The sequence below is a fragment of the Mustela lutreola genome, chromosome X (assembly GCF_030435805.1).
Source record: "Mustela lutreola isolate mMusLut2 chromosome X, mMusLut2.pri, whole genome shotgun sequence".
NCBI lineage: Eukaryota > Metazoa > Chordata > Mammalia > Carnivora > Mustelidae > Mustela > Mustela lutreola.
The window spans coordinates 96,902,011-96,918,597 of NC_081308.1; the positions used below are offsets into that span (position 1 = coordinate 96,902,011).

The 16,587-nt window shown below is 43.2% G+C and overlaps 1 protein-coding gene across 4 annotated transcripts in view; it reads right to left on the bottom strand.

The window, feature by feature from the left end:
• Nucleotides 1-16,198, bottom strand: part of AMOT (angiomotin) — a 63,216-nt gene extending 47,018 nt beyond the window's left edge. Inside the window, exons 1-3 of one of the 4 annotated variants that reach the window (XM_059157489.1) lie at nucleotides 15,743-16,198; nucleotides 7,973-8,050; nucleotides 1,410-1,558 (exon numbers count right to left, since the gene is read on the bottom strand). The gene's annotated coding sequence lies outside the window, so the exon portion shown is untranslated. Of the gene's footprint in view, nucleotides 1-1,409; nucleotides 1,559-7,972; nucleotides 8,051-8,324; nucleotides 8,503-15,524; nucleotides 15,716-15,742 lie in introns of those variants that run through there. The other 3 variants (XM_059157491.1, XM_059157490.1, XM_059157492.1) reach the window with 3 other exon arrangements.
• Between the last annotated feature and the right edge of the window lie 389 nt (nucleotides 16,199-16,587).

The window sequence follows — 16,587 nt, forward strand, 5'->3', positions numbered from 1 at the left end:
TTTTTAAAAAAAAAAAAATCCTTTTTGTATTGTCCATTTTGGATTCTCTTTGGCTTAATAAGAGAAGGGCTTGAGATAACTGCTACTGACAAAGTTTCTCTTTCGGCCATCCAGGAATAATCATGGAGTTTTGGGGGTTTTTTTGTGAGGTTTTTTGCTGTTGTTCTTGGCTAGGAGGAACTTAAATGGAAAGCCCTCTTTCATTTGAGGTGTGCCTCTGACAGCATTTAGAAATTGAAAAATAAAAAGGTCACCCTTCTAGAAAGGGTCCGATTACCATATCCCTCCCCCTCCACCACCACCACCACCACTAATTCTTCTTAAGGAAGAAATATGGGTTGAGTGAAACAGGTGTCGGTGGTAAGAGACAACTCAAGATTCAAATTCTAATCATGATAGTGGATTTACAGGGTAACCTAAGCAACTGATTTCTATTTTCTTGTCTTCGATTTTCCCGCCCGAGAAATTAGTCGTAGATGACCCCTCTCTCCTTCTCTTTCCCTTTCTCTCTGCATGGTATCGGACACACAAATTCATCATAAAATCATAAAATCTCATAAAATCCATAAAATCTTTGGACAGAATCTGTCATGTGAAGTATTGCCATTCAGTATTCACGTTCAGTAATAAAAGTTTTACTCTAAGGATCTTAAGCGGTGTTGGAGCATGGGCATAATGTCACAGAAAAAGTCACAATAAAGGTCAACCTAGCCAGCCTCGGGTTCTTAGATGAGAATTCTGGAATCCTGGCTCCCAGGCTCTGATTTCTATGATAGTAAACAGCCTCCAATCTCTCTGGAAACATGACCCCTTTCCTCTAGTTGTGCAGGGAATGGCCAGAAGATGTGTATGGTAGAGAGCAAAAGGTCATCTTCTCTGCTTTTTTGCACTTCTTGCATGATTACTGCTACCTGGTCTCAAATTGTTCTAGGGAGAAGTTGACCCCACAGTTAACCTTCCAAAGGCCCTTTTTAAATCCCATTCATCATATTCTCTGAAAAAGGGTGCACCAAAGGGCCTTGTGCTCTCCCTCCCTCCCAGTGACCATCTGGGACTCCTGTATTTAAACTGTCAGACTGGGGTTTTCTGATAGGCTGACAAGCAGAACGTGTAAATGTCTTTTGGTGCCTTTAAACTGGGAAGATGACTACTAAGCTAACCTTCCTCTCTCAAGAAAATGGGAATGGGAGCCTGTGTGGTTGAATCACAATCACTTGCAAACCCATCCTACAAGGCAGGGAAAGAAACCCTGACATTGAGCGGCCCAGGACCCTGAAAGTACACCACCCCCTCCCAGTCCACACCCGCCCCACCCTGCACACACACAGGCTCACACACACGCAGAGGAGCACACAAAGGCACGTGTGTGCACTCACACACACAGACTCACACACACGAATGATCCATACCTATTTCTGCTTTCTTTTAGGCTTAAAGCCTTGATCAGGATAGGGAATTCTTGCTTATGAGCAGCTCCAGAAACCGCAACGGCAGATTCCCTCTCCCCTAACACTCAGGTTCAGGGTAAGCGCCGCCAAGAGTCCAACCACTGGTCACTCTGAAATGTTCAGGAGGGGGAGGGAGGGAGAAATAAAAACCGTTCACCAAACCAGTCTTTCCAAGGGAATGACTTCACCTCCCGTGTGTTTGCCTTTTACGTGAATGACAGAATCCATTTCCATTAGGACAAAAAGAAACCTCACTACCAGCAGCTGTGTTCAGGAGGTCACCCAGTTTCCAGAGGATGGAAACGTTCAGGTCTGGGACCGGAAAAGATTGCTCTGTTCTAGCCTCGCAGCCCCCAAATGCTGCTGCTTCCACTCTGAGTTGAAATGGGGGATGATGACAAAAGACATAACCCATGTCACTTGTAAGGTGCGACCTTGCAACTGCCACCAGTAGCAGGGCACATGAGTCAGGCTCACTCCCCACATCTTGGGAGGGAAGGCCAGGATCAGAAGACAGGTTTTAGGTTAAAAAAAAAAAGGGGGGGGATGCTCCATAAAGCTCCCGATTTAAGTGCCACACCTCAGATGGACAGAGGGAAACCAAAACTTCTTTTCCACCAAGTCATTTAAGTATTTATTGCATGCTGGCTATGCCAGCTGTTCGCCAGCCTTGTGCTAGGCACAAAGAAGGATACAAAAGACACACAACAACTGGTTCCTGCCCTCACAGAGCTTACAATCTAATTGCAGGCCCATTTATTCTTACTGGAGAAGCAAAGGTGGTTGTTCTTCTCAACACACAGCAGCAACTCTTCTGAGGACAAGATGCCTCCCTCCACTTGCTTTCTCAGCATTTCTACGGCCCGGCCCAGGGCATCTCCCCAGAAGTAAACTCCTAGACTCACACGATAAGGGGCTAGATGCAAACACCTGCCAAGGTATGGATCTGTGATAGTCTTCCTTTCTAATTACTGCGCCTGCCCTCTGACAAGCCCAGTAGGGCCAAGCAAAAATGGTTACGAAACCGAGGAATTTGTGTTTAGGTGAGATGCACATGATCCCCACTCCTATTTTCTGTCCCAGACTCACCATGACTCACTCATGTCACTTAAAAGAAAGGCTTTAATCCACATTAGAGATGCCATTTGAAGAGCAAGGCAATGCAAAGGAAGCCCACAGCGTCTCTGTATTTTGGGAGCCTGTCCAAAACATCCAAGTTAAAAAAAAAAATCCACAAAACCACACAGTGATTAATTTAACGTTATTTCCTTGCAATGTTGCCAAAAATAAAGTGAAGAGATACGGAGTGAGCAAACACGGAAATTTGTCTTTCAATCTTGTTTTGGCCCAACATATAATCTCAATCAAAAGGAAAATCATCTCCAATCTGCAAGGTGATTATTTTAGGGTGTCTTCCCTGATTTCAAAGCAGAGGAACAACTTCTAGTTGGAATCAAAGCTGGACTATTAACAGAGTGTGGTAAATAACCACCGTGCTTCTATTGTGTGATTCTGAACAAAACAGTTGTCTTTTTTTTTTTTTTCCAACCAAAACATGCAGAAAACAGCCTTAGGCCTTTAAACTTGAGCCCCTGGCGAGAAAGCACCATACAACTATTTTCCAGGACAATTTCGATTCTTCATGCCGATTTTGACTGCCTTGTTCCTCATACCTAGCTTCTTACAAAGAAAACTTTCCTTGCCCAACATCTCACTCTCTTCCCTTAATTTTGTTCCCTCTTGTCCATATCCTTTTCAAAACCCAAATCACTTTATGTCAACTGAACAGAGATTGTCCCTCCCCACCACCCCAGGGCCCTGGCCTTTTCCATTTCTATCTAAAAGAGGAAAAGAAATCAGCCTTAGAAAAAAACTTTGCTGATTCCTCTCCAGTACACTGATTTTTTTTTCCTTCAAGAACTTATGTTTGTCTACATGTTAAGAGTCACATAAGAAGGAAAACACTACTCCATTTATTTATTAGAGAAAGGAAGGGAAAAGATGCCTTGTCTCATGCCAAGAAGTAAAATAGTATGAACTCCACAACCTTCAGTCTGCCCGCAGCTTTAATCCCGCCATTGCCAGGGTTCTGACGTCATCGTCAATCAATAAAATAACCTCATTTCCCCTGGACAAACAGATGGTCTCCGAGGACATTTGATATGGGAAGAAAGGCTTTTCAATTGTTCTCTCTTTAAAAATACATTTTGAATCTATATAGTCATCTCTTGTGTAACAACAACAGGGCAGCAAGGCCAATCTAAATTCTTACTATACCCGCAATCATTGGCCTCTCCCAGTATACCTCAATTAAACCCAGCTCTGGTTAAACCGAATCACATGAGTGAGAGCCCGGATGTTTCTCAAGCTACGTCCCAGAAAAATCAGTGTTACAAGCTGACCAGGATAGACCAAATTCCCGCCCTTTGAATAAATGTGAAATATGCCTGGAAGACCTTCTTTTTATCCTTTCTGCCTCCTCTTCCTAATCTTCCCTCAACCGTCACTCTGCCAACCAAGATGAAGAACCTAAGTCTAGGAAACCTGTTTCTCTGATAAATCTCCATCAACTTGTTCCCTACAATTACTTTGAGCTAAATGGAAAGGAGCCAGCTCAAAGTTTCCCCTATGTCTACATATCTACGTGCATATCTATTTGTGCAGAAAACACACATGCACGCGTGCACGCAAAGCCTCCCACAGAAAGAGGCAAAACAGCCTTCTGAATTGTCTCACATCCTCTCAGGTTGGTCCAGGTTTAGGCCTGAAGTGTCCTAGAGAACACCTCACTTGACAGTCTTCCCACCCAGGATGCTAAATCACTTCCTCTGGAAGGTAAGAAATAATAATCCCTGTGCAAGTTATCTCTAACCTTTCAATGTGTGACAGGCAAACAGTGTAATGTCTATGGTTAAGGGCCTGGGCCTAGATTCACACTGTTTAAGTTCAAATCCTGGATCTATGGCTTATTAGCTGGCCTCATACATTTCTTTTGATCTCCTTAAATCTCATTTCATCATCTTCAAGATAGGGAGAACAGTGCTCATACCTCACAGTGTTGTTATAAAGATGAAGGGAGGTAATTCATGTAAAGTGCTAAGCACAGAGCCTGGCACAAAGTAAAGGCTCAATAAAATCTATTGCTATTATTATTTCAAAGTGGCCTTTTTTTCTAGAAGACTATAGCAATTTTATGAATTAAAGTTTTCTTTAAAACCTTTATTTGCAACTCAGTCTTTGTGCAAGGGTTCTCAGATCAGCGAAGGTCAGAACTAAAAAGACTCTAAGGAGACCATCGAGTGGTCCAAAGCCCTCTTTCTATATATGAAGGTGCCAGAGCTTAACAATGGTCAGAGCCTGGGCCAGAATGCAGGTTTTATGACTCCCAGGGCAACAGTCCTTCCACTATAATATATTATCTAGCATATTAGTTTGTACACAGAAGATGCCTAATAAACATTTACTGAATTGAATTGACTCTGGTTTTAAGAGACTATAAACCTGGCTCAATGCTACCATGTTCCAATTCCACCAGAAGCCAAATGTTAACAGCAGGAGGAAAAATTCAGAATTGAGAGAGAGAGATGTGTGTAGCTAGAAGCATGGCAGAAGGACCTTGCAAAATCTTCCTTCTTTAGGCCAAGATTTGTAGGTGGGTCAGAGAGTAACATGAACCTCCACTGATCAATGTCTCCAGGCCTCCGTTCTTGGTCCCGCCAACATCAAACCAACTCGGAACTTGCCCTTACGTAAGTCCAGCACTAAGAAAAGGCATTGAGTTGGTCCTGCTTCTTTGCTTCGAGCCCTACCGCTATCTAGATTATGTTGGAAGATTATTTTAAGAACCACAGCAAGGCCTTGGCATTTCCAAATCATACTGACAGTGTCAGGTATCTGTTTCTGAGATGGTTCACTCAAAGGTGCAGCCAACTGGATCCCAGTTTTACTTTTCTGTACTCTAAAGCAATTAACTTGAACATGTTAATAGGCAACCGAGGTGATTAACCCTGAAGTGTACATGAGCAATGACGTATTGAGTAACAAGAAAAATCCTGTTGCCACCACACCACCTCCCTCCACACACACCCATTTCAAGGGAGGAAGAGGCCCGTCACGACATCCCATGTCTCCTCACTTCAGAAAAACGATACGCAGTCCGTGACATCAGACTGAGCATAAACTGAGACAAGTTCAGGAATATGCCTAGAAGCTGCCTGCTTTACCATTTTCCAATCTTTGATGCTACACTACTCACTTTTATTTTTGTTCCTACTTTTATAAGTAATATAAACACAACATGCAAATATCTATAATGAAGAGGAAAAAGAAATTGCCCAAGGTCCCAGCACCTCAACCTAAACGTTGTTACCGGTACAGATTATTTCTTTTATTCCTCTGTGTATTTGTGTTTTTACAAAGTCATGAAATATTGACATATATATAATGTCGGATCCTACATCTCACTTTCTCATAAGCACTTTCTCCATGGTATAGACAGACTGCGGTGTAGACTTCATAAAAACATCCCAATGACTGTGTAATAGTCTGTGACAGGAGTGTATCAAGATTCACTTACCCATTCTCTACTTATTAAGACATTTAAATTGCTTTCAATTTTGTGCTAGTCTAAATAATGTTACGAAAACATCTTTAAGACTTAGCCTTTTTCAATATTTTGGATTGTTTCCTAATGACAGAATCCCACAAGTGAAATTAATGAGTCAAGGTGAAGGAATGTTTTTTAGACAGTCCACTAAAGAAATAAAAGCAGCAAAACACCAAAGCCCCACAAAATCTCTCCTTCATTTAATGAAGAGTTCTCCTCTCCCATTTTTCCACCAGGGCAGCGCAGGACTCCTGGGAGGGAAAGAAGCCAAGAGAAGCACTGTAGTATCCCAGAGACTTGCGAAATGGCAGAGTGGAATGTGGGCTCCCCTGTGAATCCAGCTTGCATGCACTTGCCCCAAATTGCCACCCGGCCAAGAAGCTAATTAGTAAAAGCATCAGGTGGGTGAGAACAGGTTCATGGCCTGTAATGGCTTATATCATGTTTCATTTTTGCCCTTGGAAAGATCTGACAGTCAGCTTGAAGACATTCAGTTCTAGTGACCCCGCCTGCTACATTCTGAGAATTAAATCTGTTAGTTTTCAGACACCAATCTTCCCTCTATTTTAAAGGGTATCTTTCTGTATAGAACTAAGCATACATGACCAATGAGCCTGTGTGTGTGTACCTCTATTTTCGGCCACAGTTACGGTGGCACATTTAAGGTCAGCTCTGTTTAATATTATATGAGTTATGTGGCACCGATCTGAAATGGTCAACGTGTTATAGACAGAGGTTTATTTGCAGACTCAACCATAAGAGTCATCCAGTGCTGAACAGAGAAGGCAACAGGCTTAGCAAGCGCAGACACCACAAGGCATTTCTTTCCTGGGCTGCTTAGTCAGAGCTCTCCTAAGAGGCCAGGTCCACTTGCCACCGAGCCCTTGGAGGTTTCTCTCTAAGCCTCCTCCATCTTGCCTCTGCCCTCAACTCTGCTCAATTTGGAAAATTAATTCTCTCTCCTTGATGGCACCCTGGACTTTGTACACAGCTCAACTGCAAGACAGTCACACACACACCATGTAGTTTCCACAAACATTTATTGAGTGTTTGCTGTAGCCAGGCACTGTCTAGGCCCTGGGGTGGATTAAAAAAAAAAGAAAGAAAGAAACCAGAGATCAGTCCTCAAGAAGCTCCCAGTCAAGCAGAGGGGGCCCAATCCAGCCAGAAGCTCTGGCAAAGCAGAGAACCCTGCCAAAAACTCTGCGCCCCCCCCCCCCCTCCAGCAAAGCTTCCCAGAGGAAAAGACCAAGGAGCTGAATAGGAGACATCTGATAACCAACTTGTTGTTGAGGAAGTTGGAAAGGGAAGAGCCGAAGATAGGATGAGATAGATCTTCTGGAGACATTAGCATTCGGATAACAGGTAAGGTCAAAGAGTGGGTTAGAACAGGCATGGCAGGAGGCAGAACAGGAAGGATAAAACTAAGGAGGGACCTCTGAAAGAAACCATCATTCAAGGGTCAGATACTTTGTAATTGTGGTAGTGAGAGGGAAATTTCTTTATTTACCCCAGTGCTTTGTACCCCCCACCCCATGCCTTCAATCTAGACGATGGAAAACATGCTCCAGGGACAGAAGTCTGCAGTTACAATGCAGAGAGGGAGACAGAGCCAGAGAAAGAAAGAGAAAAAGAGAGAGAGAGAAGTTAATTTTGTCTTCTAAGCTTCTAAATACCAAGGCAGAAATCACTCTGCTAGGTTAAGCCAGATAATGGAAGATCTTAGAGATCACGGGTTGGGTGAGTGATTTCCGTCTGTATCCTTCCCAACAGCTACAACGTTAACTGGTACATGAGATACCCAGAAGAACCGCGCCTATTGAGTAAATCACAACTTCCCAAAGACTTCGCTGGAGGCAACAGCAAGACAAGACAAGGGATAAAAGACACAGAACAGCAAGAACAATAATTCTGTTACCTTTAGTTTCTCAGCTTTTCTTCTAAGGAGACGAAACCTCTTTCACTTCCGTTATCTTATTTGTCCCTCTCAGCCGCTCTGTGAGGAAATAGAGGCAGATGTGATTGATTCTATTTTACAACTGGAGAAGCTTTAAGACCAGAACAGATAGCTAATGATAACTCATTTGACCAAGGTTTCACCGTAGCATACTTGTGGGGCCAGGATCAGAACCCGGGTCTGGTGACCTCCTCCCCTCTGCAGAGTTACTAGACACAAATTCCTGTGGACTGGACTCTCCATTTTTTAAGGAGGACTGTTCACAAGAGAAACTCGTTAGGAAAGCGAAATTCTCTCAGGACTCTAACAGTACCTTGAGCAAGCCGGGGCACTGCACCCATAAGAAAAAAATCTAAGACTTTTCCTGTACCGACACTGGAATGGTGAGCTATAATTTGCAGTGGTGCTGCACTAAAATAATCAGGAGTTCCCTGTTCTGCTGCACCCCTTTCGAAGGGAGCCCCATCTGCCTTCGGTCTGGTTTTTGTGTCTGAGTGGGGCTCAGGTGCTGACTGCAGGTGTGGCATCCAGCAGGTGCATGGACAGGAGCCAGAGTTTCATATCTTCATACCAAAGGGCCTGAGTCACTCCCCAAAGGCAGCCCCTCCTCCTCACACTGACTTGCAAGCCCCAAGAACCTGTCTTGACCAAGTTGCCACTGCAAAACTAAATCTAGACTCTGACTTTCAAGGAAGGCCTAGGGTAAAATCAGTGAAAAGTACAAATCGTATAACTCAGCCAACTGAAGCTAGTGTAGGCATATGCCGCAGGCATAGCATCGGGGGATATGTGTACAGAATGACTGTTCCCCTGCTAGCTATGGAGAAAAGGAGGACCACAGCAGGCCCATGTTATGTATTTAGCTAGAGAGTACTTAATTCTATTGGAAACGGCCCTAAAACCTCACGCACAAGTATTCATTCCTCTAGAAAATACAGAGTACGGTAGAAGGAACACACTAAGAATCCTGGACTCCAGTTCCCGTCAAGACCAGTCTCCTTCAGGCTGCCAAGAGACAACCACTTAGCTAGTCACAAAAAGTACCAGGTCAAAAAAGTCATCACACTGCCCTCATGGAAGCCCAACTGAGAGCCTAGGGCAGACAGAATGCTCTTTGGGGATAGAGGGGGTCATCCAAATTTTCTTAGCTGCAAAAATTGTTTGCTTTTAAAGAAACAATCTGCCTGCCCCAAAGACACACACACACACACACACACACACACACACAGAGCAAAGAGAAATTAATTGCAGGGGGAAAAAAAACCCCAAATGTTAACTTAATAAAATGGCTTATTGTCATTCATCATATTTCTCCAATTCATATGGAAAACTCAAATTAATAAGCTTTGGTTTACAGCTGGTGATCCCAAAAGTAAAACTGGTTACTGAACTAAAATGTTATCACTGTATATAAACGGAGTGAAACAAAAATCTCAATTGAAAACCTAAATGTAATAAAGAGGAAATTAAACTTCTTCAAATAAGGCTATCTAAATAATTTTCCCCATCTGTGATTTTTATCTTAGTTTGCTGTCACATGGAAAGAAATGCCATTAATTCAATGCAAATCCTACCCCTTGAAAACAACCAAAATGAGTAAGTGATGTACTAATTAGCTTCCTAATGGGGAAGGTTTTAATTGAACCTTCATCAAAGTTTCCAGGGCAACTTCATAAAAGGATGTCAAACCTGGCCCATATTTTTATCCCCTTAAAAATAATTCTCAATGCACAGAAACACAGAAAGCTTATTTCTCTTCAATGCTGTTAACACTCAGGCCACTACATTTTCTGATGTCAGCAATCCCCTTCCCACAAATATTCCAAGTATGCACCACCGTCATTCTCCTTTCAATTATGTGGTTTCTCTGCTCCTTTACTGATTGAGTCCAGGCCTCTTGGATAATGAGAAGCATGTGCAGGGAAAATATGCTCTTAAAAAACACATACATCAGTTTCATCTGCATTTTGAAGGGGGGAGATCATTTGTCCATATCAAAAGGATCAAAATGTGAAGTCTGCTATGGGATATATAAAGCAAGAAAAAGATCGGCACCAATGCCTAAAGTTGGGGGGGGGGCAGTTATGGTCATCTGAAGCAACACCAGTAAAAATAAGGGAGACCCCCCAAAATCCACCCTTTCTAGCTTGGCCACATGTATATTTAATGTTATCTTAATGTTGCTTTGGGGGGTATTTGAGTTCTGACATACGCATGGAAATGAGCCACGAATTGTACAGCAAGCATAAATATTCCATCATTAATAAAAACCAGCTGTGTATAAAACACTACAATGGCTGAGTTTCAGTTACTGGCTATCATCAGTATGTGTCACAAGCAAATATTACTCAAAACTTTCTCCCTTAAAACACACACACACATTCACACACAGACACACGCAGAAATTTGTTGTACTCTTTTTAATCTTTTGGAAGTGCTCTGAAGAACTCGCTGATCTCTATGGCACATTTCAACTAATGTCTCTTTTCGAAGCGATTTTTCATCACCCTGGAAGAGGCCAGAGTCCTCTTACTAGAATTTCAGCTTACCACATAGAATGAAAATGTTTAATTGTTAAGAGCCAAGAGGGTCAATAATACAAATGTTGGGATGATCAGTTATAGTCAGTAAAGGCAATGGAGCACCAAAGGGTGTGACAGGTTATGAGAGAGCAAAGCTCATTAAAACGAACACCTGCTCAGGACCTTATAATAAACGGGCTCTGCCATCATGCAAACACCTTTCATCCAGTGACCTCGAAGCATGTGTCCAATATGAAGCATGCCTAGACACCTCTGTGAAGTATTAATATCCCTGCTTCCCAGAAGGGTAACTGAAGCTCAGAGCAGCTAATTCATTTACGCCTGGTCACATGGCAAGTCAAAGAGGGTTGGGCACAGAAATCATAGACCCTGGCTTCAAGTCACACAGTCTAATGGTATTTCATGCAGTTGCGGCAATAATGAAAGTGACTTTACAAACGTCAAGGGCAGCCTATAGAGTTTAAAAAAAAAAGTAGATTTTCAAAAAATATCTTCAGAGGTATTAGGAAATAGATCCATCTGCATTTTCCCCATGAATACATATCATTAAAAATGTACTTAACTTGGAGCTTTCTAAGGACTAAAAACCCATACTTCACTTTCCTATCCTGGTTAAAGAAATATAATCTAATTTACAATGAGCCACTGGTTTCTAGGAATGAATTCTCCAAAATGGAGATCATATGTGCAATATACCTCCTCTTTATCAAAGGAAAATTAAAGGACCGGTAACTGAGCTTCCACTGTAGAGGGAAGGCCTCAAATGAAGAACCCGTTACGTGTGGATTATCCTGCCACACCTACATCTCTTTGTCTCAAATCGTAAGTTTCCTTACTATTTTTTAGTCTAATTTCAACATATTATTTTCAAAGCCATGAAACAAAAATTTGTGCCTTCCTGCTTTTCCTTTCTCATTGGGGAAATTTTACAGTCCACCCAAATTTGTACTCTCTTGATGGCGTTATCATGATACAGTGATTTGAGAATCCATCGCTAATGGTTTAGACAAAGTAAACAGTGGAATGTAGTTTTCTTTTTGCTTAAATAGAATAAGGGAGGGGTGACAAGAGGTCAAGGGAGTGGACTGAGCAGCCTTGCTAGATACATGAACACCCCTAAATCACAGAAAGGGCGAGGGATTACTTACTAAATCTAGAGACTAATTAATATTAGTCTCTCTTGGCATTCAAGGAACAGACATACATGATTCTCCATGCGTACTTAGTCAGATTCTCACTTCATTTTTCCCCACAGGTTTAAAAAGTTAAGTCTTAGGTGAGCACTTATTTAAAAGAAACTGTAAATTTCTGTGACCCCACCCCAACTACATAAAATTCATGTTAAGTACGAAAACAAAGACTTGAAAGGAACTAAGAAAAGTGAAAGTGGATGATCTGTTAGGTCAATGGGATTCTTGATGAAGTTCTAGGCAGGATCCTAGCTTTTTAATTTGATATGTTGTTAAAACACAAAGCACAATGCATTTATATTGATATATCCTTTAAGGAATTTTTTTTAAACATCCAGATGATTACATGATTGCATTTTCTAACAATTATTGTGCCTCCTTCTAGTAGGAATCATTCAATTCACACCGCAAGTAGAGGTGGAGGAAGGGAACCATAAACTTTTGAGAACTGGTTCTCAAAATCACCCTGTTCAAATTCTCACAATTTACAGAGGAGGACCTGCCAAGGGTGGTAAAGTAAGTTAGAGGTGGGCCTAGAGCCCACATCCCAATCTCCAAGAGGCTCACTAGGAAAGTTTATTTTAGATTCTTCTAATAAAAATGGCATTAGTTGCTGCTATTTCCCAGAAACAATCTTCTGGATCTTGGATTATTCAAATACAATAACTAGAATTAAACTGTTTGACCTATTTGGGGTATACAGTCCCATCCTTAGATTTATCAAACTCTGCGAAGTCTGATTTATTTCCAGAAAGTCATACTAGCTCCCTTCTACAAGTGGTTGTAGGCTGGAGCTGAACGTGGCCAGCATTATTACAAGCCAGAATGATTTAGACAATTAACTCCACCCCATATAACAAAAAGATTCCAAAGGCCAAATAATAATTGCCTCACTTATTTCAAGCTATAGTCACTACAACAAAATTCTAATATCTTTCTTTATGCAATAAATACATTTTTGAGAAGTCCCAGTTATAGTAAATTGTATATATCAAGTCATAGCTCAAAAGCACAAACTAGGAAAGCTAGTTCTTTCAAAGAAACCTGTAGTGGATTCTTTTATAAAGCAAATGACCTCTTATTTTCCTTCCTTTTCCTTTTTTTTAAGTTCAGATTTTGTGATGTGTGTGTGTGAGGGGCAACTTCCCTCCTTTCTCTGGGTTAAAAGGGGTCAGGAGCCCACCGTGGAGGAGAGCAGTGCAGGATGCACAGCCTGTTTTAATGCCCCCTTAGTTCCTGGGACCAAATTCTAACCTTTGACTTGGGGGTGGGACCCTAGATTTTGGACCAAAGTCCACAAAAGGCAGCAAGGAATGAAGAAGTAAGCAAGACTAAAGACAACACATCATAGAAAACCACCAACAAAAATTCCTGGGGACAGGAAATCAATGGAGCACAATTCTGAACAAATTGGTTTAGTCCCAAGCTAATTAACTTGTCAAGCAGATCTCCAAACCTACTGAATCCATGGGGGAAAGAGGTGATGTAATAGGAGATTGGGGAACATTTACCCATTTACCATCCTAAAAGGCTCAGCCTGACCACACACACCTCTCTCCACCCCTTTCAGTGGGTTTTAGCCACACTTAATGGGTGCAAAGGACAGTTTCTTCCAGACAGTCCCTAAGAATAGACTGTTCTCATGCATTCCAAATGCTCAGTCTCCAGGGAGGAGGCTACCTGGTCACAAGCATTTCCCAAGAGGGAATATATCCCCTACTTCTCCTCACTGGTAACATCCCCTCCACCCCAACAAAACAAAACAACTTCTAACCATCCTGAGAACTTAGGGGGGCTTTTTGGGGAGAAAGGAAAAGAAACCTTAAGAGGGGAGTAGGAGAGTGTGAGAAACTCCTCTGGTCTCCAAATGGAAAAAGGGCCTTAAAAAGCTGGATCAAAGGAAGAAAGGGGGATGGGGGAGACAGGCTGCTTAATTACAAAGACACCCTTTTAAAGAAGGCACAGGCCCTGGGAGAGGGCTCTTAGGAGAGGCACAGAAGCAGATGTACCCACTTAGAATTCTGGCACTCAATGGGACCTCAAGGTCATAGCATCCATCCCTCTGTGTTCTGAATAGACTGTTCTTAAGGGCATTCTAGAAAGAGTCTCATTCGCTCTTTACAAAACTTTAGAAAAAGCAACTCCACAAAATGCCTTGGGTATGCATCTGTCTAATAATTCCTACTTCACAAACCAGAAATGAGCTTTCAATACCCAAATCCAAAATAGTATTGAATTTAAAATTTCCTTCTAAAATATTTTAAATAGGTAAGTAGATCCACAACTTTCACATAAAAGTTACTCTGCATACAAGCATAGTCAGAGGTTTACTGTGTTATCTAGACTATGAAGTTAGAAAAAGCACTTTCAATTTTACAGAGCCACAGAGTTTTCCAAAGAAAGAAGTATCTTAAAATGAAGTATGATGTAGTGCCAGAAAGTGTCTGTAAATGACACCAGATAAACCCATACAGAATAACTGGAACCTGAGTTATCATCTGTAAATAGATGCAACTACTCTACAACCACCTGGCTATTAAAATGTCCCAGGCCAGTTATAAAATGTAGTTTGGTCAGGCCAACTTTTCCCTCCCAGCTGATCTGAAAGATGATAGCCTTTAAAATTGTCGCCCTGTGCCGTTCCTTCTCTCCCTTCGTGCTTTCCTTTCCCGTTAAAATCAACCAACACAACTATTAAAAAAAAAAATAAGTAAATAATCTGTTCCCAAAGAAACCATGGGTTGCTGACAATTTGGTTACAGGACTTTGAATACTACCACCCTTCTCATTTGGCCATGTTCGCCCAATTGGAGATAGGTGGGAAATGGGAGAAAATTTATCCTGCATCCAAAATGGTATTGCGAAGTATTCTTAGCTACTAAACAAGGGTGCTGAAAGGTCTAACTGAGAAGGCTTCACAAAGGCTGGCAGGAGATAGGGCTTTTCACAAAACCTAGTTCAAGGAGACTTAAATTACCTTAGCCCTCCATTATTGAAGATTATGGTGACTAATTATCTTCCTCTCTGAATAAAAGAGAGTCATATCTTTAAAAGTTTTAAATGCCTCCCAACTTCTAGTCTTAACGTGGGGGTGGGGAACAGAAGGAGATAGGGGAACTACATCCAACACAACTCCACAATTCTTTCAAAAATACATGCTAGAGACTGAAAATGCGGTTTCTCACAAACGTCCGCTTTCCTCTCTCATTTAATTGTATCTAGTCCCTTGCTGCAAATTATTATTATACTACTATTATTGGCAATTTATCAGGCTACAAAGGCTGTCACTCTCCGTCTCGCTTTTCCTTTTCTTTTTTTTTTTATGTATCGATAAATCCATCTTGCTGTTGAAGCACCGGTGTACAGGGACCCAGACTTGGGACCCTCAAGACACCTGCATGATCCTGAGAAAACTGGTCACTAACATCTATAAACCAGATACTGGGCAATTCCATCCTCACCACTACATACATACACACACATACACACACACACACACACACACACACACACACCGAAAGGAGTGTAAAATTGTAGATTACTCCCAGACTTTTAAACTTCAAGAATTCACAGCCCCCGGGGGAGGACAGTGTGAGCCCCCACCCCAACTCTAAGCATTCTGGAGGAACGCATCTAGCAATCTGAGATAAGCGCAGACATTCCTTCTGAGGTAAATGAAGACCTCAAGTTCCCTCATTCCTTTTGTGCTTAGTTACCTAGAGACCCACAAGGACCCCAGGAGGCAAGGAAGTAAAAGTACCATGAAGTAGTGGTACCCACTAGCATCTCTGTAGGACGAGAAAGGAGCGCACACTCTTCAACCGATTTAAGTTGCTGCTCATCCCGGAAAACTCACGGCCAGCTGCAAAGAAAGTAGAACACACGGGCATCCCCACACGCATCTAGATCGACTCACTCACGCCGAGGGCACGATCAAGTTCATGCCACCATGGATTCCTGCCCCAGTTCCCCGCGAAAAGTAACCATGCGTCTCCTACCCCTGAAGGCACCGAAGACCAGGTGACGACTCTCTGTGCGCTCAAGTGGCTTCAGTCCCGGGCCGGAGGCCAGGGATGGGCAGGGGGAAGCCCCAACTCCCGGCTGCTCCGCTCCTCGCCGCTCCGTCCGGGCTCTCCTCGGTGGCAGTGGACAGGCAGGATACCGGGCCGGAGGGTGGAGCAGCGGATGGTCGGAGGCAAGACAGGCTGGAGGTGGGGGTGGAGGGGGCGGTGAGAACTAAGAGAAGATGAGGCGAAAGAGAGCGGAGATGGAGGAATAAATCAGGGGGTCTACTAGCTTGGACAGCCAGAAAGCTCCTCGGAAGGAAGGGGCGTGACTGCGATGAAGGCAGCTCCTGGGCAAAGGATGGGAGGTAGGGGAGGGGGGCGAATGGGTGGCTTTTCTTCTTGCGGTGAGCAGCTAGGACCGCCCCGGAGCGGGAGGGTGGACTAGAGAGTGGGGCGGAGTAGAGGGCGGGGAATGGAGGGAGGGAGCCGGTCTGGACCCTGGGACTGGGGGGGTGGGGGGGGGGTGGAAGAGAGGCGGGGCTAGAGGGCGGGGAAGTTTCAAACAATTGAACGGCGGGGTCCAGCCACCCTGGCGAAAGTGGGGGGTTCCTAGCTCTTGTCCTTCCAGTAACGTGGCTTAACGCGCTCGCTGCAGTCCTGAGAGGCTACGCAAGCACTGGCTGGGAGGAAGGAAAGGGTTCTGCAAAGACTACAATAATAATCTACGACACCAGCGGAGCGGAGGCGCGTGGGAGAGCCCGTGCAGCCCCCCGCCCCACAGCGGGAGGAAGAAACACAAATAATAGAAATGCTGAAAAGCAGCTACTCGCAGAGCC